Raw genomic sequence first — 25,714 nt, forward strand, 5'->3', positions numbered from 1 at the left:
TAACATTTACAAACTCCCTAGTTTTTCACGGGCTAAACTAGAACATTTCCCTAACTTTTCACGGGCTCAGCTAGAACCAAAACCCCTTTACAATGAAAGGAAATGTAAACAAGAAAACCTCTCTAAGGTAGGTGTTTAAAACAATTAAGCTCACAAGAACAAAATATTTACAAGAGAAAGATGAAATAAGATTGAAAAACTCTTCTCTTGTGTTTGATTGCTTGGATAGTTGTTCTATTACTTCTTCAAGTGTCCTCAACTTGTTTTTTTAGGTTGGAATGAGTTTGAAGTCGTTTCTAGCCGTTGGAGATGTTTTGGAGCCGTTAGGGATTCATTTTCTGCAAAATAAAACTGCTCAGAACAAGTAATATTGGTACTCCTTCAATGAGTATCGGTACTACCTTTGTAATATTTGAATATTTTACCGTTGTGCTTGATAGTATCGATACTACTGTTCACGATATCGATACTACTGTTCGTGGTATAGATACTACTATAGCAGTATCGGTACCATTTTTGCATTCGGGAATTTTTTAGCATCGATACTGTTCATGGTATCGATACTTCTGTTCACACAGTATCGGCACTATGCATACAATATCTGTACTATTCATACAATACAATATTATTCATAAAAAAAATTTTGTGCTCAATTCCAAATTAAATAGACTTTGAATAATTTTTGAAAACTTTGAATAAATTCAATTTAAGTCAAAAAAATTTTGCCATTAATTGTTATATCAAAACATAGTTCAACATATGAGATTTTTTTTCTTGGGTGTTTAGACCTAGGTTTTGGGTTCACGGAGTCGAGAGAAACATTTTTGGGTAAGTTTGGGTTTTTCGTGTGGCAGCCGACGGTGGTTCTTTAGGTGCTAGCAGGTGGCCGGCTAGGTGGGGGAATTTGAGAGAGTTTCTTTGAGAGGGGAGATGAGAGTTTTCAGGAAATAAGTAAGAAATGAAATGAAATGGTGTCTTAAAGGCTATTTATAGGGGACCTCTATATAATTAGCAAATTCTTAAATTATTTTCGCAGTCCCTAAAGTTTTGATGCGTAATTTATTTTGGTCACCTGTTGTAATTTTGTCCTTGAATTTTGAATTAATTCAATTTAATCCTTGTTTATATTTTTCATATTTTATAATTTGCCCCCCTAACCCTTTTTTTTCTTGCAGCTCATATTTAACATCAATTTGACCCCAGATTCTTTAATTCTTTTCAATTTAATCCTCTTTAATATTTGTCTTTTTACCAAATCGTTTATTTTATTTTAATTGTTTAACATTAGTTTCACTTCTTTTTAGGCAATTTTAAATTGGTTAAAGGTAAGTAATTCATATCGAAATTTCAATTTCAATTTTAATTTTCGTAATTAAGATAACCGAGAAATCAAATTGGTATCAAAAGAGCAGTGCAATGGTGTTAATCTTTCCTTGACTGTAATCGACTCCTGAATCCGATTAATTTCTGGTAAATCGTAGATCAGATAATGGTAAGTTAAGGTGTCTGATCAACTTAATTTAAAATGATCAATGACAACTTAATCATACGAAATTAAGTCGAAACTCGATTCTGGAACCACCCGAAAGATGATTAAGACAGAAGTAAATATAATATAATATTTATTTAAAGACTCGTAAAAAAATGTTTATATAATTAACTACTGAGTGATTTGGTTCATGCAAATAAATAAACTTTGAATAATGAGACATGATTTTTCTTAGTATTAGAGTTTAAACAAATTAATTCAAGGTTTTTTAATTCTAGAAAACCAATAACCTCTATTAAATCAAACATTTAAATCTTCAAATCTCTATTTTTCTCTAAATTTCCAGATTGCTTATAGAAAAGAATTTCATATAAACGAATCTAAAATGATAAGAATTTAATCAGTAGTTTCTATGACAAATTATTAGAACATATTGAAGATTATAAAAGGTAGAAAATACAAAGCGTCTTTGGGGTAGAGAAAGTGGCGTAAAGGGAAAAGAGAGAAAAAGTGAAGAAAAATGAGCGCCGGTTCAATGATTTCGAAGAAAATAAAGGAAGAAGCAGCAGCAGAAGTAGACGAAAACTCCATAGCTGAGCAAGAAGAAGCATTGGCGGCTTTGATCGAGCATCGCACCAAAGAAGTTGAACAACTTGGAAACCGCATCTCCTATTACAAATCTCAGGTTTTCAACTTTTTTCATGAATATCTTTGGCTTTTTCTCTTCGAGTTTTGGCTTTTTCTCTTTTCTTCGATTGAGGGGTTGCCTGTTTTCATGATTGTAGAATTCTGTGTATTTTTATTTGATAAAGTTTCTTCTTTTCAGTTCTTAACTTCAATGATTGTCTTTTAATGTTTGTGTTTGGAGAATAACAAGTACAAGTTCAAATAAATGGTATTTAAGTGGAAAATTAGCAATCTTTTAATCTGTGAACAAATAAAAATAACCAGTTTTTAGAATTCATTCTTCTGCTTTCATTTGTTTTGTTAAATGATATATTGGTTTTATTTGATTATCAGGTTATTTTAGAAGCACACTATTAGTGAATCAAATGTGTTTTAATAAAATTGTTTGTGCTGTTAAAAGGTGTATTGATATGATGTTTTGTTTTAGTATAGGCTTAAGCTTTGGCTTTGACTTTGACATGCATTTGAATAGCTTTGTTTGATTGTTTTGCCCTTCCTGCTTGTTTGAAACATAGCTTGTTGAAGCAGAGAGGAGGCTGCAAGATTCACAATCTAAATTGGCTCGCCTTCGAGGACGAAAAAATCCAACATTCTCTAATGCTTCTCTTGTAAGTAAAAGTGTGAAGGTGGATCAGATATCAACTCTAGAATGTATAAATGGGGGTTCTAAAATGAAACCACAGTAAAAAACTGAACTTGTAATCCCTTCTGTGAATCCAAAGATTTCTCAACCTATAAAACAGTCAGGGTCAAGTGCAAAGAATACCATTAGTCTTGAAGCAAGTCCTGCCTCTAACAGTGCTATGAAAGTAAGAGCTGAGGCATCTCATAGAAGTTCTTCCAATCCCCAGGTTGTTGAAACTAAAGACAGAGGGGTTAAAAGGAAGTTTGGTAAGGCAATAACCTGTAACTGAGTTGTTTACTTATTTTTCATGATGGATTATGTGAACATTTCAAATTTACTAGTCTCAGAACAAAAAGAGCACAAAGAGTTGATTCCCTTGGTACGGAACAGCTCTTCACTGACCAAAATTGGCTCCTATCCAAGCAATCACATATCTAGTCAGCACAAAAGAAAGTTGAGAAGCCTTGCTGTGTGTCCAGTGAATGATCAACTTTTTGTGACCAGGTTTGCTTTTATGTTGTTGATTATGCGAGGATTTGCATTTAGTAGCATGATGAAATTCGCCCTGCACTTCATTGTTTGAACTGTTTAGCGTTTCAAATCCGTATTATATGTTCTATAGGATCTAATTTCTGCTGGTATCTTGGGCTATTTGCAGTGCTTTGGATGGAATAGTCCATTTGTGGCAAATTCAGGCTGGAGGGTAAGTTCAATTTCTTATTTTGTTTGGACTTGCTATTTACTAACTGTGGCCTATATCGGTTGTTGATCCATAGATTACAAGGCAAATTTTTATGTAATTGAGCTTCTACTTATAACATAATTTGAAATTGATAAGGATATATACCAACATGCTGTAATTTGAATACAATGCATGTGATAGACACGTGGAAGCTTTCTTTTCATGGAAATGTAATTTATAGATTCTGAGAGCTTCTTAACTTTGACATTTGTTCTGCCATTTGGGGAAAGATAGGGGTAGGGCTGTCTTACTAGAATTTGACAAAGTTTTGTTGTGCTGAAGCTTAGAATATCCTTGCAATTCTGTTTAGTACTATAGCGAGCAACTTAAGTTTAGTGTGATTAGAGCATAATTAATAAAGGAAAATTGATACAAGTGGTTGGCCAAATTTGTTTGATTAAGGCTTAACTGTGTTAGGTATGGTAAGGAGTTAATATCAAAAGTTAAATTTTGAAATGTGTGGTTTATCTCCTGGGCTTGCTACAGAAAATGAAATATTGAGTTGGTTTATGCAGAGCACTTTTGAAGCTCCAGTGATATAATCTGTGATTTATTACCATTAAGGCTTTTTTCCTCTCTTTCACATTCTAGTTTGATCAAGGCAGCATCATAGTAATTGTCCTTTCATTGGTCATACTTTTGTTTGGATGACATTTATGAAAACATTTCCAAAGATGATATAAGGTCAAAGCAAGCTGTGATTGTTGCTAAGCCAAATTTTGTGTATTGCTTAGCAGTATTTAGAACCATAAGTCTTTTCTCCCTTCTTGTCAATTGAGTCCTAACGGTTTCTTATTCTTTTTTCCCCCTTGAACTTTAGTTCATCAGGAGGTGCACTTGGGAGAATGGGAGAGAGAAAAGTAGAGAGAGAAAAGTTAAAAGGGAAAATAGTTTCCGACGAGGTCTGGAAGGCTTTTGTCGATAATCTTAGTAGGAGAGTTTCTCGGAGGGAGCTGAGGGATATCTTTTCGTCCCATGGGACTGTGGAGAGAGTTTTCATCCCGAAAGAAACCAAAAATCCAAAATACAGATTTTCCACTTTCGCTTTTGTTCAGTTTGAGAGGGAATCTAGTTTGAAGAGGGCAATCGAGATGTTAAATGGTTCACTGATAGACGGGAGAAGGATTTCTGTTGGAGTTGCTAAATACAATGATGCTCGTCCAAGGATTGTGGCAAAAGAGAGTCCAGGTAAGTTGGTTCCAGATTTGTCCACAGCAGGACCTCTTAAGCTGAAAGAGGTAGATTTATCCGGTAGGAATGTTAGAGATGATAGAACGTACAGAGACGCTTTACTTACTGAGGTTACGAGGGTGAATGCATTGGAGCATAGGGAGAAATGTTCTGAAGGGAGCCATAGGGAGAAAACCAAGAAGAATGTATTGGAAATGTATATCCCAACTGAGGGTCGGAGTTGGGTCAGAAGATCTTTAACGGGGATTATTAAGCTCTCTCTTGATTTTAAGTCAGTTTATGAGTTTTTCCTCAGTAACGGTTATGAAGTTCAGATTGCTGGTTGGGGTTATGCCCGTAACTCCTGTGCTATCATATTCAAATCTCAAGAGGAGATGTCGGAGGCATGGACAAAGAAGAGAGGTTTATAGGCTTCTGGTTTGACAGGGTGGCCCCTTTACTGAATGAAGAAGGAGTGCCAATGGCTTTCTGCCAGCTCGAGTTATCTGGGGTGCCTCTGTTATGCTGGGATGAAACTTTTTTGGTACAAGTTGCTGGGAGATGGGGGAATAACGTAGAAATTCATGAGTCCACAAAGAACAGGGATGATCTCACGTCTGCTAGAATTCTTATGAGAGTTGCTAGTCCTTTTGATGTTCCCGATAATATTACTCTCGGCTCCTATGGTAGATCGTATAGAGTCTCCATTAAAGTTGCATCAGCTAGTGAAGATTCAGATCATTTTTTTAAATGTTCTCCGACGACCGGAACATTTGGGAAACAGTTTAGTGAGACAGGGTCTGAGGAAGGCGATTATAGAGGGAAGTCAGATTATGAGGAAAGCTCAGTCAAATCAGCTGAGACGTTCAGACAAAAGGTTGACTTGTGGATTGAAAAGGGCATGGCATTTGGTTCAGAAGGTACTGATGGTGAAAAACAACATCTTCCAAGACTTACTAAACATGGGAAAAATATTAATGAAGGAGTGTCAGATGGTCAGAACCTTGGGAATATCAGAGGTGACTTTGCAGGTCTGGGTATTAGACTTTCAAAAAGTTCGGCTGATGGGCCAGAAGCCCAATCTGAGGACTTTGAACTGGGTGGTTTGGAGGCTTCTAAAATAATTCCTTTTGGGCCAGTGTATACAATTAATAAATTTGGTAAATTGGTCCAGAATAGGGGAACTGCAGAAGCAAGCTGTGTTAGAAAACAATATAAGGGGTTCAGCTCTATTCCAGGTTCGCCCGGCAGTGCGGATCAGGAGGTTAATAACACTAACTCTAAGCTGACAGCTCCTAGTTCAGAATTATCAAAGAGCTTATCAAGGGGCAGAACGAGGGGGGTGCGCAGAAGTTCCCTTTCTACAAAAAGTGAGCCTCTTCAGAGGAGGGAAATGGCTAGCTTTAGAAGAGTCTACAGAAGATGTAAGGAAAGGAATTACTGGTACGGGAATGATCAAAAGGAAAATAATGCTACAGAGGATGTGATAGGCCTAAAGAAGGCTAATGAACAGGACCATACGACGGTTCTCCAGATTACTACAACATCAGAGTCTAATTCACGGGGCAGTGAGGTTCCAAATTCAGTGGATAAAGCTGGGGCCAGGAGTTTGGTTGGAAAGTCTGAAGGTGGTGTTGAGGGAAAACATTTGTCTATCTACAATTCTGACCCTTATAAGAGAAGGGCAAAAAGAATTCTGGTTAGAGAAGCTTTGGAACATGTCAATATTTATACAGCATCTTCTTCAGGTTTCTCGGAAATCTTGGATGAAGCAGTAGCTACATGGCAAGTTAGTCAGATTCTGGGGGTTTCCTTTACACAGGGGAAGGAAGCTTTCTTGGATAAAATCATTGAGCTAGAGAAAGGTTTGAAGGAGGCAAACTAAGTTGCCATTATGGGGTAACTAGATTATTCATCAGTTTTTATGAAGGATAAACTAGCTATAATTTCATGGAATGTCAGGGGGTTGGGAAAAAGAGAGAAACAAAGAGCAGTTCAAAGATTAGTCTCCAACTATCATCCTTCTTTTCTTTGGTTACAAGAAACTAAAACAGAGAACATCCATAGGTCTTTTTTGAGAAGGAAGGGATTGAATATTTTTCAGGGGGTTATTGAATCTCCAGCTACTGGTTCTACAGGGGGGTTATTATTTTGTTGGGATGATAATGTGTTTGAAATGGAAAATCACAGTATTAACAGAAGATTCATTGCGGTTATAGGGAAGTTCAGGTTTAATCAGTTCAGAAGTATTCTCATTAATGTTTATGGACCCTCGGTGGATGTAGAAAAAGAAAGTTTTTTTGAAGAACTGAGCGTGTTCATTACTGGACAGGAGCTACCGGTTTGTGTTGGAGGAGACTTTAATGTCTACTTGTGTGAGGATGAGAAGGTGGGCAGAGCTCAGAACATACTTTCAATGAGGATTTTCACTCAGTTTATTCAGTCAACAGGCCTAATTAATCTGCCTATGAATGGGGGAAGGTTCACTTGGTGCAATAACCAAGATGATCCGACTTTTGTTAGGTTGGACAGGTTTTTGGTGGACGGACAATTCTTGGATGGTTTTCCCGAGGTAATTCAGTCACTTATTCCTAAGTCTATTTCCGACCATAATGCTATTCTTTTACAAGATGGCGGAGTTGATTGGGGGAAAAAACCTTTCAGACTATAATTATTTGATGGAGGAAGAAGGTTTTGAGGAAATGGTCTGTCACACTATAGCAGATTGCAAGAAGGATGGGAGAAAAGCTGGAATCCTAAGTGTTTTGAAGAAGTCTAAGGTTGCCATTAAGAATTGGACAGGGCAGAAAAATCAATTTCTGGGAGCCTCTATCTCAGATTTGGAAAGGAGAATTCACAAGTTAGAGGAGGACGTTCAGATGGTGCAGGACAGTTCGATTCCAAGGAAAATCGAGGAGTTACGTAATTGTAGATCAGAGTTGTGGAAATTTCTGAGAATTGAGGAACAAATTTGGTTTCAAAATTCCAGAAAGAAGTGGATTAACGATGGGGACCGAAACACTAGATTCTTCCATACTTGCGCTTCAGTGAGAAGAAAACGGAATGCGTTGAATGCCTTGTTAATTGAGGGGAATATTACTCATGATCCAGCAGTAATTAAGGCCACTGTTAAAGAGCACTTTTTTAATATTTTCAATAATCGGTCTACTTTGGAAGTGGAAGACATTGGGTTGACGTTTCCTAGAATTTCCATGGATCAAAACATTTTTTTGGAGAAGGCATTTTCGGAGGAAGAGGTTTGGGAGACTTTAAAGTCTTGTGATAGTAATAAGGCTCCGGGGCCAGACGGATTGAACTTGGGATTTTTTAAGAAGTTTTGGTCTGAACTTAAAGGTAACATCATGCAATTTTTCACAGATTCCACAGGGGGAAAATTGGGAACATGGTATTAACCACACCTTTATTACCCTTATTCCTAAGGGTTCTAATATTGGAAGTTTAGATGATTATAGACCGATCAGTCTAGTAGGAGGTGTATACAAGATTCTTTCCAAGTGTCTGTCAAGGAGGATTAGAAGCTGTATGGGAGAGATCATCAGTCAATCACAATTTGCTTTTATACCCGGTCGGCAAATTTTGGATTGCTCTCTCATTGCTAACGAGGGCATTGATTATTGGAGGAAGAAAGGGCTGAAGGGTTGTGTTTTTAAAGTAGATTTCAAAAAGGCTTATGACACGGTTGATTGGCCTATCTTATTCAAGGTGATGGAAAAGATGGGATTTGGTTCGACTTGGATTAGTTGGATCAGGAAATGTGTCTCTACTGCCTCCATCTCAGTGTTAGTCAATGGGTCTCCAACCGAGGAATTTTCGATGGCCAAGGGACTAAGACAGGGGTGTTCACTTTCACCTTTGTTATTCAATCTAGTAGGGGAGTTGCTGAATTTATTAATACTGAGGGCTGTTTCCGAAGGACTATTTTCTGGTTTGACAGTTGGTAAGGAGGAAGGGTCTTTCAAGCTCACACATTTACAGTTTGCTGATGATTTAATTATCTTCTGTGGAGCTTCGAAAACACAGATAATGAATGTGAAGAGGGTACTCAGAGTTTTTGAGGTTATGTCAGGGCTGCAACTAAATCTAAAGAAAAGCAGTTTGTTTGGGATTAATATATCCCAAGAGGAGGTTCAGACCTGGGCAGCCTCTATTGGTTGTTCGGTGGGGAGTTTCCCCTCTAATTACCTAGGTCTCCCATTAGGGGCAACTAAGAATGCATCGGCTATTTGGGAACCAGTGGTGCAGAATTTTCATACTAAATTAGCGGGTTGGAAGGCTGCTACACTTTCATTAGCAGGGAGACTGGTTTTGATCAAATCGGTTCTGTCCTCACTGCCTACATACTTCTTGTCTATGTTCAAGATTCCAGTTTCAATCCTTAAGACTCTAAATTCGATCATGTCTAATTTTTTATGGGGAGGGGGAGGGGGAAATGGTTCGAAGAAGATTCACTGGGTTAAATGGGATGATGTATGTAAACCTAAGAACGAGGGTGGTCTGGGAGTCCGGAATCTGACTAGTATGAATAGAGCATTGCTAGGGAAATGGTGTTGGAGATTTGCAAATGAGAGACACTCTGTTTGGAGGAATTTTATCTGTAGCAAATACAACATTGATTCTTCAAGGTTACTGTTTGATAGCAAGGTTCCTACTCAATCTTCGTGGCTTTGGAGATCGGTGGTTAACAATTATTATAAACAAGACTCCTTTGGCTCTAAGTTTCGAAGTTTGTGTAGTTTTTATGTTGGAAATGGTAAGCTTATTCGTTTTTTGGCAAGATAATTGGGCTGCAGATTATCCGCTTCAGTTTCTTTTTCCTAGATTGTTTTCGGTTTCTTCTAATAGATCAGGTAAACTTTGTGAGTTTGGGGAATTCTATCCTTCTGGCTGGGTTTGGGATGTTCAAATTAGAAGAAATTTAAATGATTGGGAGGTTGAACAATGGTGTAACTTGATGAGCTTTATATCTCCCTATTCTTTGTCTAAAGATTCTAGTGATGTTTTAATTTGGAAAGGCAATGGGATGGTGTTTTTTCAGTCAGTTCTTGTATTAAAAGGTGTGCTCTTGGATCAGACGATGGTTGCTTCTGGAATAACATTATTTGGAGAGGTTTGGTACCCCCTAGAGTTGAATCTTTAATGTGGCAGGTTGTGCTTGGCAAGCTAGCTGTTAAATCCGAACTGATCAAAAGAGGGGTTCAAGGTATCGAAGATGATTTGTGCCCTCTTTGTAAGTTGGTTGAGGAAACTTCCATGCACTTATTCTTTACATGTTCGGTTGCATGGGCTTTGTGGTATAAGTTTTATAATTTTTGGAGATTTAGTTCTGTGCTTCCTGCTGATGCAAAAACCTTTCTCACCGCTTGGGATGAGTTGAATTCAAATTCTTCTATTTGGGCTTTCATTCCTGGGCTATCATTTGGACCATTTGGAAGGCCAGGAATTTTATTGTCTTTGAAAAAGGAAAACTTGATCAGTTAGAGTTATTTTTCTTATCACGGGTTAGATTGGCTTCTTGGTTTCTAGCTAAGCACAAGGACGGTTCTATTCATAAGGATTCCTTGATTATGGATCCTTCATTAGCTGATTCCTACTCGCCCTACTGCTCTATGAAGTCTTCCTCACTTCCTTGGGACCTCCCCCTTCAGGTTTTTTAAAATTGAATGTGGACGCAGCCGTAGTAGTGACTGGAAGAAATCGGGTATTGGAGGTATTTGGAGGGATCATTCAGGTTCAGTCCTAGGATCTTTTCATGAGCCAGCTGGTCCGGGACCTCCGACTTTGATTGAACTTAAAGCTATTCAGAGGGGTATTTTATTATATGCTTCTGCTCAAGGGAGGGTCAAAGATAGGCTGATTGTTGAGAGTGATAGCAGAGTTGCAGTAGACTGGATTAACAATGTTAATTCATGCCCAGGCGTTTATGCGTTCGTTGTTAGGGACATTGTTGACAATCTTAGAGCTTTGGGGGGGGGTTATAAATTGGGTTGCTAGGTCAGCTAATATGGACGCCGATGCTTTAGCAAAGGCTGGAATAGGCTAATTTTTATGTTGTTTGCTGTTTCAGTTTAGCTGTTGATTCCTGTTCGGGTGGGGTTTTTGTAATGTTGTAAGGGCTACTTCGAGGAGAGTTATCGAGGTTGTAATCTTATTTTCTTTAATGAAATCTAAGGCGCTCTTTTCCTCCTTCCAATGATTAAGGAGCTCTCAAGATCCATTAATCATGAAGGAGGTTTTTAATGAGGCCTTCTAATCTTATCAAAAAAAAAAACTTTAGTTCATCAGCTTCTTTTCTTAGTAGCATGGATTGTGTATCTGCAGTAGAAAGAAGATGGCCAGAAGATATAGCCTGGCATCCACATGGAAACAGCCTTTTCTGTTCATACATTGCCGATGCTGGGGATTCTCAGATATCAGTACTAAATCTTAACAAAACACAAGGGGTAAGTACGATGGTTGTAATTTGTTGTTTTAAGAAACTTGCTCCTGCTATATTCAGAATTAGAATATCTTGGATCTATGGAGGCGTTGGAAGAGCCTAGTCTCCCTGTAATCTTGTACTTGGTACATTCTGTTTCCACCTTAGAAGGGGCCTATCTTTATGTAAACTAAACTCTTCTTTTTCTTGTTTGTGCAATGACAGAGAGGCCGTTTAACTTAGTGGATAAACCCCATGTTAAAGGTATCATCAGCATGCCCTGGGAAAATACATGTTTTGTCACTGGTGGCAGTGATCATGCGGTGGTGCTTTGGAATGAGAGAGATGAGAGTGTATGGAAGTCACAATCCTTGCATAGGAATCTGCATTCTTCAGCTGTCATGGGAGTTGCAGGGATGCATCAAAAGCAGGTTATATTGTCAGCTGGGGCAGACAAAAGAATTATCGGGTTTGACGTGCATGTTTGGAAGAGCAGACTTCAAGCATCAAATAGAAAGCAAATGGATGAGTGTTCTGCCAAATCCTTGTGACTTCAAGCTATTCATGGTTCAAACTGGGTAAGAAATGACTACTTTTCGACTGTTGACTTATTTACCTTTTACATTTCTAAATATACCTGCTGGTTCTTTTGAATGTAGCATATTTTCTATAAACAATGAAAATCACTGTAGTTACTTTAATAATCTGTTCCAGGACCATACTGAGTTAATAAATAACACGACTTCGATTCAACTGGTAGATTGAGAATGTATATTGTACATCAGTTTCTCCTTCTGCTAGCATTTTTGAGATATGATTTACAGATACATCTAGTATGTCAGCAGTTTCGGGCCTTCTATGGTCTCTGATATGTCAAATTCTGTATTCTAGTTCAAGAGAATCAGTTGGCAATAGCTATGAGGCTCGACTCATTATTTTTCTTGAAGTACCTGAGTTGAACTTCCGTTCCCGACATGACATGGGTATATGAATATTACCCTTCAAGGAACTTCAAGGACATGAAAAGCTTGGAAAAAATAGAGGGTAATTCTGTAGGTTTCAGTTTACTCTTGGATTGTTGCATTTTTTTTGAAACTTGCGAATCACGTAATCTATAACTGGATGTTTGGTAACTTCATCTACACTTTGGGGTTTTAGACAATAAGATGCATATTTTTTTCCAGGGCCCATGAGAATCAGCTTCGTCTCTATGATATTAGACTGAGGCATACCGAACTGCATTCTTTTGGGTGGAAGCAAGAAAGCAGCGACTCTCAATCCGCTTTGATCAATCAAGCTTGGTCTCCTGATGGTTTATAGCTCTCATCTGGTTCAGCAGATCCTGTCATCCACATTTTTGATATCAGGTACAATGCTCGAAAGCCGTGCCAGTCATAAAAGCTCATCAGAAACGTGTTTTAAAGCTGTATGGCATTACTCTTTACCACTACTCATTTCCATATCTTCTGATCTGCAAATTGGACTGCACAAGAAGTATATGTAACGTATTTGTAGCATACAGTGTTTCCGTTCCCACGAGCAAAACTTGTTACTTTCATCTCATTTTGATCCCGACTCGATCCTAGTTTTGCTTTGGATCGGAAATCTTGCAACTTGTTCTGAAAGAGGAATGTCAGTGGGTAGTTTTTGATTATCAGGCAAAACCTAGCCGATATTGATGCTGCCAAACTGGTTCCGAACGGAACCCACATATTGTGTCATTTTCATTATATCAAATATGTTTATTTTTTGGGTTAATTATCGAAATGGTCATTTTCGTTTTGGTTTTGTTCATTTTTATCACCAATTTTGGAAAATCCATGTTTTAGCTACTTATATTATCGATTTATTAAATTTTAATCACTTCCATTATCAATTGTTACATTTTAACTTATGTTAGTTTGATGATATGATATATTAGTAAAAAGGGTCAATTTTTTTAAATGGGCGACTGAAGACTTCTTGGTTTTGGTTTGAGTTTCATATGTAAACTTTATTGGGCTTAGGGTTTTGTAGGGCTTGGGAATTTATTTTGTAATTTGGCTCTATCTGTAATGGGTTTGATATTTATAAAAGGGTCTTGGTATTCAGTAAATGGACATGGACTATTTATATTTGGGCTTGAATGAAAAGAAATGGGTTTGGTTTTATTATTTATTACATTTGGGTTTTACTTATAAAAGGCTAATATATTTAATATGGACATGTTACTAATATAATATGGACTAACACATGGTTTATAATAGGGACTAATATAATCAATATATAATCTGTATACAACATGTACTAATATATACACTGTAATATGTTTATAATATGTACTAATAATAATATAGTCATTCTCAGGATAAAATGGTTGATGACACAACAACAGACCAAATTGAGTGAAATGTAAAATTAAGAGATTTAAATTAAAAATAGTACATATTTAGTAAAAACAGAATTGAAGTTACATAGGTATTATATAGTGGTATAGAAGCATTTGGTTCAAATTTGGTCAAAAACTGACTTAAAATGAAGGATGAATTGAAGAAATAAGAAAATTATGAAAAGATGAGGGACTAAATTAAAAAAAACAGAAAACTTGGTATAGAAAAGAGTAATTGAAAGTGCATGTGTATTCTATGATGATTTAAAAGATGTGGTTCAAATTTAGTAAAAAAGAAATGAACTTAAAATGAAGGAGTAATTGAAAGAATAAGGAAATCATGTCTAACTCGTAATACTATCGAAACACTCATCTAAATTTTCAATTTTTCGAGTGACTCGAAATTTTTAAAGTTTAACTCGAATCGAACTTGAAAACCGAATCGATAATTCAAGTTGATTCGAGTAACTCAAAATTAAAAAAAAAAAATCGAGTTGAATAGAGAATTTCTCACCTCTAATCTTCGTTATAGTGAAACACGTACAGATAAAAAATTCTATACGAATAAAATTTTAGATTATTCGACTTCAAAAGAAATTTGAAGCATTTGTTGTAATCAAATAAGATTAGAATGAGTTTAAATTGAATTAGAATTTAATTTAAAGTTTTAATCAGATAATATTTGTTATAAGAGTTGACTATAAATATATTACTCGTTTTCTTTTAGGTCTATAACGACAATTGGAGTTTTAATAAACTTTGACGTCAGTTGTTTTGCTTAAGTGAGTAGAAAACAGTGACGTACAAACTTTCTCTCCATAGCATTCTTTCTTAAACTTTAAAGAATTGAAATTCTCATACTCTGGAACTTTATGCACGACACGACAGGCTACTTTCCGAGTTAAAATTAGAATTTAAAACATTTTTTTGAAAAAAAAATAATGAAACCATCTAAATATTTTAGTGTTATTAACGAGACAAAATGAAGAAATATCACTGTGCCTTGCACAAAACCTATAGCATTCAGGGAGTCTTATTACCTAAGCTTCTACCTCTCGTGAAGGAGTTCAAATTGTACAAGCTATAAAGAAGTTAAAAACCAATCATTCTTGCAAGACAAATGACCCTTCTATCCTTTTCTCCATGTGCTGTTGTGATGGAGGAAAATTTAGAGGCGAAAACTTGCCATTAAAACTAGAGGCGGATGCAGGCTTGAACTCGTAAGGCCCTTTCTTCACTCCCCACACCTGTTCAACAAAGTGATTTTCACTTCATTGTTACGGAAAACAAGATATGGTGGAATGCATAACAGTGATCATCGAAATTGACCTGATTTCCTTCATCATCGTAGCCCCTATCCCAGGAATGTATTTTCGTTGTTCTTCAAAACCGAAAGTTCGGAAGTGCAGTATGTTGCTCCATTCTTGGACAACAGTGAAAAAGAGAGTTGCAAATGGAACTTGTTAGTACAGCATCATTCATTGCATGATGCATAATGAACTCGGAAATGAGTGAGATAAAGGGTACGTGTCCATTTGGATATGCACTTCTTTAGTTTTTTTCATTATATTTGTAAGATCAGACCCCATACCAAAACCTGATTGTGAGAGGTGCGAACATTTACAACCTACCAAAGTTGGAAATAAAAAGGAATAACATCATGGACAGGGAGAGGAATATACCCATGAATTCGGGAATCCAACTGGTGGAGTCGAACCTTCATATAAACAGCGTTTCCCCCTTTTACAGCGATTAAGATGTATAGCCGTCAGATGTTCTGCAATATCCTGTTCAGAGATTATAGTATTACAAACATGATAACGTTGCTGGAAATTGTCGAAATCTAGGCCTTCAACACAAATTTATGCACCAAACATCTTATTGACAAAATTGCAAATGATTATCAACCACTAGCAGGCTCTAAAACGCAAAATAAAAGAAAATTGTTTCCAGATTTAATAAAGAAACAAGAATCTAAGCATGATAAGATATGACAAGATAGAAATAGCAAGTACCAAAAAAATCAAAGAGATCATATACATGGATGCTATCACGCAAGGGAATAATGTGAAAAGGCTTACACTAATAACCTCCTCGGGTTGCGGACGTTGATCCCTTGGGCGATCACAGAAATTCTTGTACTCCTCCACATCTCTAATTGCAAATGAACTTACCTGTGCCAGTAAAATACAAGTCAGTATTCCAAATGCCAGCAAGCTCCAAAGATATCAAATGAAGAAAATAATTGACCAAAGAAATAGTGCGAACATACTCAACATAAAGTAATAATAGAACAGATTGGCATTGTTTTAGGAATGTATTGATTTTAAACTACTCAAAAGTAACCAAGATTCTTTCGTAGCATGCTTCTTTTTATCATATTCTTAATTCCTAAACGCAATATTTTTAAACCGCAAAGTAAACTCTTATCATAAATCAGTGCAGAAATAAACCTCAACATCGCATTTCAGATCTTTTGGACAAGGCTTCACCATGAGAAACCTCTACAAAAAAAAAAACTGTCAGAATTGTACGAGGTAAAGGCGTTCCAGTGAAAAAGTGTAACAAGATCAAAGGAAAACACGAAAAACAAAAGCACAAATATAACTAAAGGAATTCAATTATCATACAGATTGTCTAATCGCTATATCTTTTCGAATGGTAACTTACCTGCCGAAAGGGTTTCTGAGGAGACCTCCAGAATGCCTAAGCCAATAAAAAAAGTGCAAACCACTAAATTGAAGAATATTAACAGAAAACTTTCAAAACGAGAAGATAGAATAGGCACTGAGCTGAATAAAACCTGTTCAAAATATAAAACCTTTGAACCATCCACCATCTCTGTTGCAGGACAAGTAAGTGATCTGCAATGATCAGAATTTCTTAAATTTAGCTGTATTTCAAGCATCAGCCAAATACCCATTGCTGGATATGTAGAAAACCATACATAAACAAAGAAACAAGTATATGAAGCTTAATCAACAACCACAGAAACTAAACTTCTTCTTTTTTCATCCTAGATACAGTAAACAACTAGTACCTGATGTTGAAGTAATTATCCGGGTCTCTAGAGGCTTGCTCCCACGAGAACTACAATCAAACACGAATAAAGAAACAAACCAGAAACCCAAATTGAAATTTAAAAGGGAAAAGAAAATGAAGTACCTTTTCACCACTAAGAGAACGAACGACGATTTTTGCATGGTCCCAACGAGTGGTGGATTTGGTGAACCTCTTGAGCAAGAAGGCGCCGCCAATTAGAACCAATGTCTTCACCACCAAACCTCGAGCTCGGTTCCATCCATTCGAGTCCGATTTCGAACCCGACTCCGAACCTTTTTCCATATACACCGATATAATTCCCCTAAACTTCTCAGCGCATACAAACACCCATGTGTTCTTATATAATTCCCTGCGAAAATATGAGTGGAAAAATAATAATATGGGATTCTCCAGATATAAAGGGAGAGCCAAAAGTGAAAGTGGGGTGATAACGCTGGATGGCTTATGCGATTTGGAAACAATTACAATTTGTTTCCGATTTGAAAACGAGGGTTTATTGGTGATTTGGTCTTGTGTTAGTGTTTAACACGTTATTGTTCTCTTCCTGTTTTCACTAGCGTTTACCATTGTGGTCTTGTCTCCGGTTTGTTTCTAAAATGTCAAGTTAACTATATTTAGATGAATTAATGTTCGAGTAAATTTTCAATAATTTTCATTAATGTTGGAGTAAATTTTCAATAATTTTCATTAATGTTTTAAAAATAAGGATTTGATGATCATTAATGTTATTCATTTATAACAAATTCTTTAATCATTTTTAAAATTAATTATTGTAGTAAATGAATATTGACGTGACACGTTAACCCAACGTTCATTGTATCATTATTCAACTGTTATAACTCCTTAAATTAAATCATGTAACTCCTGATATTAACAGTTTGTATCCTCTGTACAAAGCTGGAAATTAGTCCAGATACATCTACATTTTTTCATTTGTTTCTTTCAAAGAGAAATTCCTCAAGAATTTTCTCTAAAAATATAGTATCCATGCGGACGTGTCAAAGACACGTATTACCACGACCACGAGCCGAGACGGACGGCGGCAACGATGATGCGCGAGAGTCCCCCTTGTTCTCTTTCACTCAACAAGGAAGTGGGAAATCCAAACCTTAAATACCCATTCCCAATAGTGTTTACAATACTATGTGGGATTGAGCATTACCAATATTCCCCCAATAATGCGAAAGAATTCTTCTGAAACTCGAAAATAAACTTTCCAGAAGAGCAATAACGAGATTAGTTGTTTAAGCACTAGTGAACGTATCTGGAACTAGTACATAGTGATGATGAGCAATCCTTCTCTTAGATAAGTGAAACTAGTCTTGAACTTTCTAAGATGGGGGTAAACTCATAACACACAACTAACCCCTTCATCCACCTGAGTCCTCGTGTAAGATATATATACATAAGTATATATTTGGACGTCTTACCTCAGGATTCTAGTAAGTGTGCTAGAAAAATGGCCCAACATTTTTCATAGAAGGCGGCTAACCCTTCTCACTTACATAGGTTATTTCATCAAGTTTATCTCGACATAAAGCACTCTTAATAGGGATATGAAATAATTAAGAGATTTTATAATAGCTCAACCTCACAAAGGGATGGTGACTTTCTTCAAGTTCATTATTAATGAACCACCCAAACTCTGGGCTAAGAAAGTCATTAAGAATAAATATTCAACTCATTTATTGGTAAATTCAGTAAGTCATTCTCACTAGAACCATCCAAATACTTGGATTTGAATTTATTAAGAGTTTAACAAACTCAACATTTCTTTCGGTAAGTTCATTATTTCCTTCCCATTTAGGAAAACCCACTCACTCTGGGTTATGAACTTATTAAAAATAGATATTCAGCCAAAATCGGTAAATTAATCAAGTCTTTCTCATTAAGACCATCCAAAGCATGGGCTATGAATTTATTAAGAGCACTTAAGCTTATCCTGGGCATGCACATTATTTATCATAGGGATAGGCAATAGGAATGTGCACTATGAGTCTTTCCATGGTTTCGTTTGACCACATGGAACTTAGATAACTAAGTTGGGTATCCACCATGAATTCCTCAACCAATGGGCTTTAGAACCATCCCCCTCAACGAATCTAGGACCAGTTTCCAACTTAACCCTTTGGTAAGTAGATCTGCTAGGTTCCTTTCCGACTTCACATACTCTAAAAAGAACACTCCATTCTTTATTAAGTGTCTAACTGATTCATGTCTTATGCGAATATGTATTTTCTTACCATTGTAAGCTTGGTTCTTAACCATACATATCGCAGCTTGTGAATCACACAACAATAAAACTGGAGGAGTCGGTCTTCCCCACAACGGAATATCTGCTAACAAGCTTCTGAGCCACTCGGCTTCTTGCCAACTAGATTAAGAGCTATAAACTCTGACTCCATGGTAGAACGAGCAATACAAGTCTGGTTTGATGATTTCCTCGAGATTGTTGCTCCGCCTAAAGTAAAAACATACCCGCTTGTAGAACTTACCTCATCATTATCATAAACTCAGTTGGCATCACAAATATCCTTCCAGTATCGCAGGAAAGCCAACAAATACAAGTTTCCAATCCAAAGTACCCTTAAGATACTTCAGTAAGCGTTTAAGAGCAATCCAATGTTCACCACTTGAATTATGAGTATATCTACTCAGTCTACTCACAACATAAGTAATATCAGGCCGGATATAGTTCATTAAGAACATTAAGCTTCCGATTAATTTAGCATATTCAGTTTGGGAAACGCTACTTCCTTTATTCTTAACTAGATGCATGCTAGGGTTATAAGGAGTTCGAACAGGGACGACATCATAACTGTCAAATTTCTTTAGCACTTTCTCTATATAATTTGATTGACTTAAAGAAAATCCCTTTTCAGTTTTGGTAACTTTGACTCCTAAGATTACATCTACTTTTCCCAAATCTGTCATCTCAAACTTAGTGAACAAAATTTTTTTAACTTTGTTAATGGACTCAATGTTAGAATTGAAAATCAACATATCATCAACATACAAACTTATGATGACATATTCAGTGCCAAACATCTTCGAATACACACAAGCATCCGAACCATTCACAACAAAACCAAAACTAAAATAGTTTTATGGAATTTCTCATACCACTGTTTAGGAACCTGCTTAAATCCATAAAGTGACTTTTTAAGTCTACAGACTTTTCATTCCATACCAGGTGCTTCAAAACCTAGTGGCTGCTCCATGTAAATCTCCTCATCTAGATCCTCATTCAAGAAAGTAGTCTTAACATCCATTTGATGTACCTGCAACTTATTAATAGACAACAACAACAACAACAACAAAACCCTATTCCCATATGTAATGGGGTAAGGGGGAGGTAGGGTAGTAGGCTGCCCCCAACGCCAGGTTGAGAGCAGCTTCCGTGGAAGACCTCCGGTAGTCAGAAAATTAAAAATAAAGATAAAATGCAATGCATGTATAAAAATAAAAATAAAAATAAATACATAGTTAAACAGTCTACATATGCAGTCTACATATGCGCATCTGTAAAGAGAATTAATCCCTGCAATTAAATCCCTGCGTAAAAAGCTCTGCATATAGACAGAAACGTAAGATCCGACTAAAATTAAAAATAGGAAACATGAAGAGAATAATACACAGAAGTCAACGATAGCAAGCAACGGGAATAAATAAGGTCAAATGGATTAAAACCTAAACTAAGGCAACATTTCTCCAATACCCTAGTTCTTAGCCTTCATAAATTACAATGACAGAGACGTATAAAAAGTAGAAGTCATGGAAATTTCTATAAAGGCATTAAAAAAAGACAGAGATGATACACCCTAAGGATGTGACCCGTACTACTCAGCTACCCTGATCTTAAGTCTCCATACTTTCCTATCTGAGGTCATATCCTCGGTAAAGGCTAAATCCTTCAAATTAGTTTTCAAGTAGTATTCCTACTTTCGCCTTGGTCGTCCTCTTCTTTTGGCACCGTCGACTGTATCGACTCTACCTCCTGACCGTATCCGACGGTTGTCGCCTAAGGACATGCCCAAACCACCGTAGTCTTCACTCCCTCAATTTTTTGGATATAGGCACAACCCCCAAGGACATCCTAATAGCAGAGTTTGGTGTCATGTCCCACAGAGTCCTACCACATGCCCATCGAAGCATTCTCATTTCTGCGGCCTCCATCATCCTTACGTGATCCTTCTTGATTGCCCAATATTCTGATCCATACAGCAGCGTTGGTCTTATTGCCATTCTATAAAATTTTCCATTAAGTTTTAGAGGCACCTTCTTGTCACACAAAAGTCCGGTAGCAGCCTTCCACTTTAGCCATCCCGCCTTTATACGATGTGTAACGTCATCATCCACACCCCCATCTTTATGTATCATAGACCCTAGGTACTTGAAACAATCCTTTGAGGGGAGAACGTGTCCTTCTATGCATACCTCCATATCTTCATCGTTTTGGATCCCACTGAAGTTTGAACATAAATACTCTGTCTTTGTAATATTGATCCTTAGACCTTTTCTTCCAAAGCAGTCTTCCAGGTAGCCAGTCTACTATTTAGCTCAGCTTGTTTCAGCACTAGGACAATGTCGTCAGCGAAAAGCATACACCATGGAACACCGTCTGGTGTCCCTTTGAGGGAGAACGTTCCTTCTATGCATACCTCCATATCTTCATCGTTTTGGATCCCACTGAAGTTTGAACATAAATACTCTGTCTTTGTAATATTGATCCTTAGACCTTTTTCTTCCAAAGCAGTCTTCCAGGTAGCCAGTCTACTATTTAGCTCAGTTCTTGTTTCAGCAACTAGGACAATGTCGTCAGCGAAAAGCATACACCATGGAACACCGTCTGGTGTCGCACAATAGATGTCGTCCATAATCAAGGTGAAGATGTAAGGGCTAAGAGCCGACCCCTGGTGGAGTCCGATTTCCACCGGGAATGCCTCGGTGTCGCCAACTGTAGTCCTAACGTACGTAGTAGATCTACAATACATATCACGAATCGCTCGGATATAAGCAGTTGGGATCCGTCTCGTTTCCAAGGTCTTCCAGATCGTATCTCGGGGAACACTATCATACGCCTTCTCAAGGTTAATGAACGACATGTGAAGATCTCTATTTTTTCCCTATATTTCTCCATAAGCTGTCGGAGTAGATGAATCGCCTAGTAGACCTGTCTGGCATAAAGCCAAATTGGTTTTCCGAAACCCTAATAACCTGTCTCAACCTAGCCTCAATCACCTTTTCCCATAGTTTCATGGTATGGCTGAGTAGTTTAATACCTCTGTAGTTGCCACAACGTTGGAGATCTCCTTTATTCTTATAGATTGGTGTCACCGTAGACTCTCTCCACTCCTCTGGCATCTTGGCAGTCTCTAAAATAATATTAAAGATATTGGTCAACCACTTAACTCCCTCTTCTCCAAGGGCCAACCACACAATGATAAGAATTTGATCTGGACTGATAGCTTTGTCCCTCCCCATCTTTCTAAGAGCCATTTTGACTTCCTCAAACCCAATCCTACTTGTAGGGCATTCATTGGCCGTAGTATGTATCAAAGTAGTCTAAACCAAACCTTTGAGTGAACCCTTTGACGACTAACCTTGCCTTATACCGCTGAATCGAACCATCTGGCCTCAGTTTCTTCCGGAAGACCCATTTGTTGCAGATTGGTTTGAATCCCTTAGGCAAGTCAACTAATTCCCAAGTATGATTAGACATTATCGATTCTAGTTCATCATTAATAGCGTTTTTCCAGAAACTAGCATCAATAGATCTTATAGCTTCTTCAAAAGTTTTAGGGTCCTTATCTAACAGAAAAATTTGAGCTATAGGATCTGAAATGGAGTCTAAATCATTTATCTCAGAAATAAAGGAAGTAATAAAGTCTGGTCCAAAAGAGGTTTCAACTCTTTTCCTTTACTTTTTCTAGGCTCGAAATCATTTTCTTAAGAAGACCTAGCAGGAATACTAGAAGAAGTGGATGAAATATATTCTATTTGTGTTTCGATATTTATTCTCGGTTCCTTTAAAGGAAAAATATTTTCAAAGAAAATAGCATCCATTGACTCACAATTAGAATAATCTTGTAAAAGCATGAATCTGTATGCAACACTATTCGTAGCATATCCTATAAACACTGCGTCAACTGTTTTAGGTCTGATGGTGGACTTTTTAAAGTCTGGCAAACCCACTTTGGCCAGACACCCCCACACTTTCAGGTATTGTAAATTAGGAGTGCATCCTTTCCATAATTCATATGGGGTAGAATCTAATTTCTTATGAGGAACTCGGTTCAAGATATGAGTTACCGATATAATGACTTTCCCCCCACATGTTATCAGATAACCCTGAACTTATTAGTAAAGAATTCATCGTCTCTTTTAAAGTTCTATTTTTCCTTTCGGCTATACTATTCTGTTGAGGAAAATAGGGGGTTGAAGTTTCATGAATTATGCTATTCTTTTCACAAATATCTTTTAAGAAATTAGATCTATATTCACAACCTCTATCAGATCTAACCCGTTTGATTCTCCTATCTAACTTATTTTCAACTTCTTCTTTATAAATAAGAAAGAAGTTTTTAGCTTCATCTTTAGTTCTTAGGGGATAAACTTTTGTATATCTTTAATAAACATCTACAAAAGTTATGTAATAATGTTTTCCCCTTTACTTTCAGTGTTTCTAAAATATGCTAGATCAGTATGAATGAGTTCTAACGACTCAGTCTTTCTATTAGAAACAGTTTTAAAGTGAGGTTTAGTATGCTTAGCTTCTACACAATTTTCACATTTGTTAAAGCTAGTTATGTCTAGTTTAGGCAGGACATTCATATTCATCAATTTCTTTAAAGCATGAATATTCTCGTGTCCTAATCTAGCATATCACATATCAATGGATTCAACAATATAAACAGAAGGGGTAGCTTTATTTTCATTAAATTGAGTTTTTATGACAAATAAACCATTGTTTAAAAACCCTTTCCCAACATAATCACCATTTTAGGAAAGTACAAGTTTATTTGCCTCAAAAACTAACTTAATGCCTACCTTATTCAGAAGCCAACCACTTATCAAATTTCTACACAAAGGTAGGTACATACAAATTATTATTTAAGGCCAGAGTTTTACTAGAAGTCAGCTTGAGTAAAACCTTGCCTTTTACTAGTACTTCAGAGCTGCTAGAGTTCCCCATATACACACGTTCACCCATGTTCCCATCCTCGAATTCGGTGAAAAACTCATTCTTTACGCAGAAATGCTTCGAAACACTAGTGTCAACTACCTATTCCGAACTGTTTTCCACCAGATTAACTTCTGAGACTACTACAACAATGATTTCATCATCTTCTTCTACAACATGCATTTGTGACTTGTTGTCATTCTGGCGGTCTGAGCGGTGTTGGCATTGGTAAGCTTTGTGGCCGACTAAACCTCAGACATAACACTTGATCGTCTTTCCTTTAGGTTTGACCTTTCTTGACTTCTTGAAGTTGGTAGCCTTATGATGTTTTGCCTTCTTTTCTTGATTTCCACGTTTCATGATCTTCTTGAATCTAGACTCAACCAAGTTAGCTTAGCTCTTCAAGTGAAATTTCTCTACTTTTATGCTTAAGAGAATTATGGTAGTCAGACCAGGACTTGGGCAGTTTCTCAATGAGAACATTGGCTTGCAGTACCTCACACATTTGCATCCCTTCGGTGATAATGTTAGCGACCAAGTTCTCATAGTCATGAACTTGATCCATTATCAGCTTGTCGTCTGTTATTTAGAATTTGAGCAATTCGTTGATAACGTACTTTTTGATGCCCGCATCGTCCGCACCATACTTTTTCTCCAAAGTGTCCCATATTGTCTTAGAACTCCTTTCTCTAAGAAACATATCTAATAGTTTATTTGACATGTTACTGAGCAGATGCCCTCATACCATTTTGTTGTCTTTCTCATATTTCTCGTAGGTAGCGAGAGCGGCGGTGGCAGTTGCTAAGGCATCCTCATTCAGAACTACATCCGTATCATGACTGACAGCTGGCGTTGGCGGTATGGTAGGAGGTGGCTTGAGCAACACATAGTCAAGATCAAGCTGCTCGAAGAATATTAGGATTCGTTGGGACCACATTCTATAATTCTTTCCATCAAGTGCATCGAGATTGGAAAGATCGGGAATCAGTTTGCTCAAAGGTGTTGTCATAATTGCAATATACATAATTCGTTTCTAAATTGTTGGAAATATGGACTGCAAAACCACACCGTTACCACTGATGAGAAAGATAAACAATAATTTAAAAAGAATAGATTTGCAAATCCTGTCGTGGTAAAACCACTGCCTTAGAAAAGAATTCACACTGATGTGTGTAATCGCTGTAGTAGGTGGACTGTCCCCTGAGGTTAACACGATCGCTCTAAATTCTGTACACTCGAAACCGGAGTAGACTGCGGATGGTATTGCACTTCTGATCAGAAAGAACATAGAGAGAAAATTTAGAATACACATGGAGAGTGAAATCTGAATGCAGAGAGTGAGTTGAAAAGCTGAATCAAACTCTCTATTTATAGGCTAGAAATAGGGTTAAAATCGTCCATAAAAAATAAGGATTAAAACCCTTCATTGTAACAGCTGAAACGTCTAGATGAATTTGCTCATTGTTCATTTCATAAGAAGGAAGCATTTTATTAAAAATGTTCGAACGTCAAATGACTTGCAAACATTCACACATAAGAAGCACAAAAGAAAAACAAGTTCAAACAAGATGACATGCATGAGAATGCAATAAAAACTAGTGATGGATACCCCAATCGACTCCCGATCAGAATTCCCCATTACACTTTGAACATTAATGCCCCTGAATCGATTAGAACTTGGACCTTGCATTTTAATTTTAATGCCCCACAGTTCTCAGTGGTGTGCCCTGAGCAACTGAGCTCCCAATACGATAGCTGCATGGCCTTCATGATATGGGGCTTCTCTTGGTTTTGATTGAACTGGAGTCATAAGATTCTTCTCAACTAGCATTGAGAGCAATTCCTCATATGTCATTGGGATTGGATTGATGCAATGGAACGCCTTAGGAGGTTTATTTTGGTAGGAAGGTTTTTTGTTCAAGTGAACATCTTGTACTTAATGCCTTTAGAT

The 25,714-nt window shown here is 37.0% G+C and overlaps 2 pseudogenes; one reads left to right on the forward strand and one right to left on the reverse strand.

Annotated features, from left to right (window-relative positions):
• The first annotated feature begins 1,955 nt into the window (after nucleotides 1-1,955).
• LOC120124713 lies at nucleotides 1,956-12,886 on the forward strand (annotated as a pseudogene).
• Nucleotides 12,887-14,507: 1,621 nt separating this feature from the next.
• Nucleotides 14,508-17,051, reverse strand: LOC120124712 (annotated as a pseudogene).
• Between the last annotated feature and the right edge of the window lie 8,663 nt (nucleotides 17,052-25,714).

Source organism: Hibiscus syriacus, unplaced genomic scaffold (assembly GCF_006381635.1).
Source record: "Hibiscus syriacus cultivar Baekdansim isolate YM2019G1 unplaced genomic scaffold, ASM638163v2 tig00110429_pilon, whole genome shotgun sequence".
NCBI lineage: Eukaryota > Viridiplantae > Streptophyta > Magnoliopsida > Malvales > Malvaceae > Hibiscus > Hibiscus syriacus.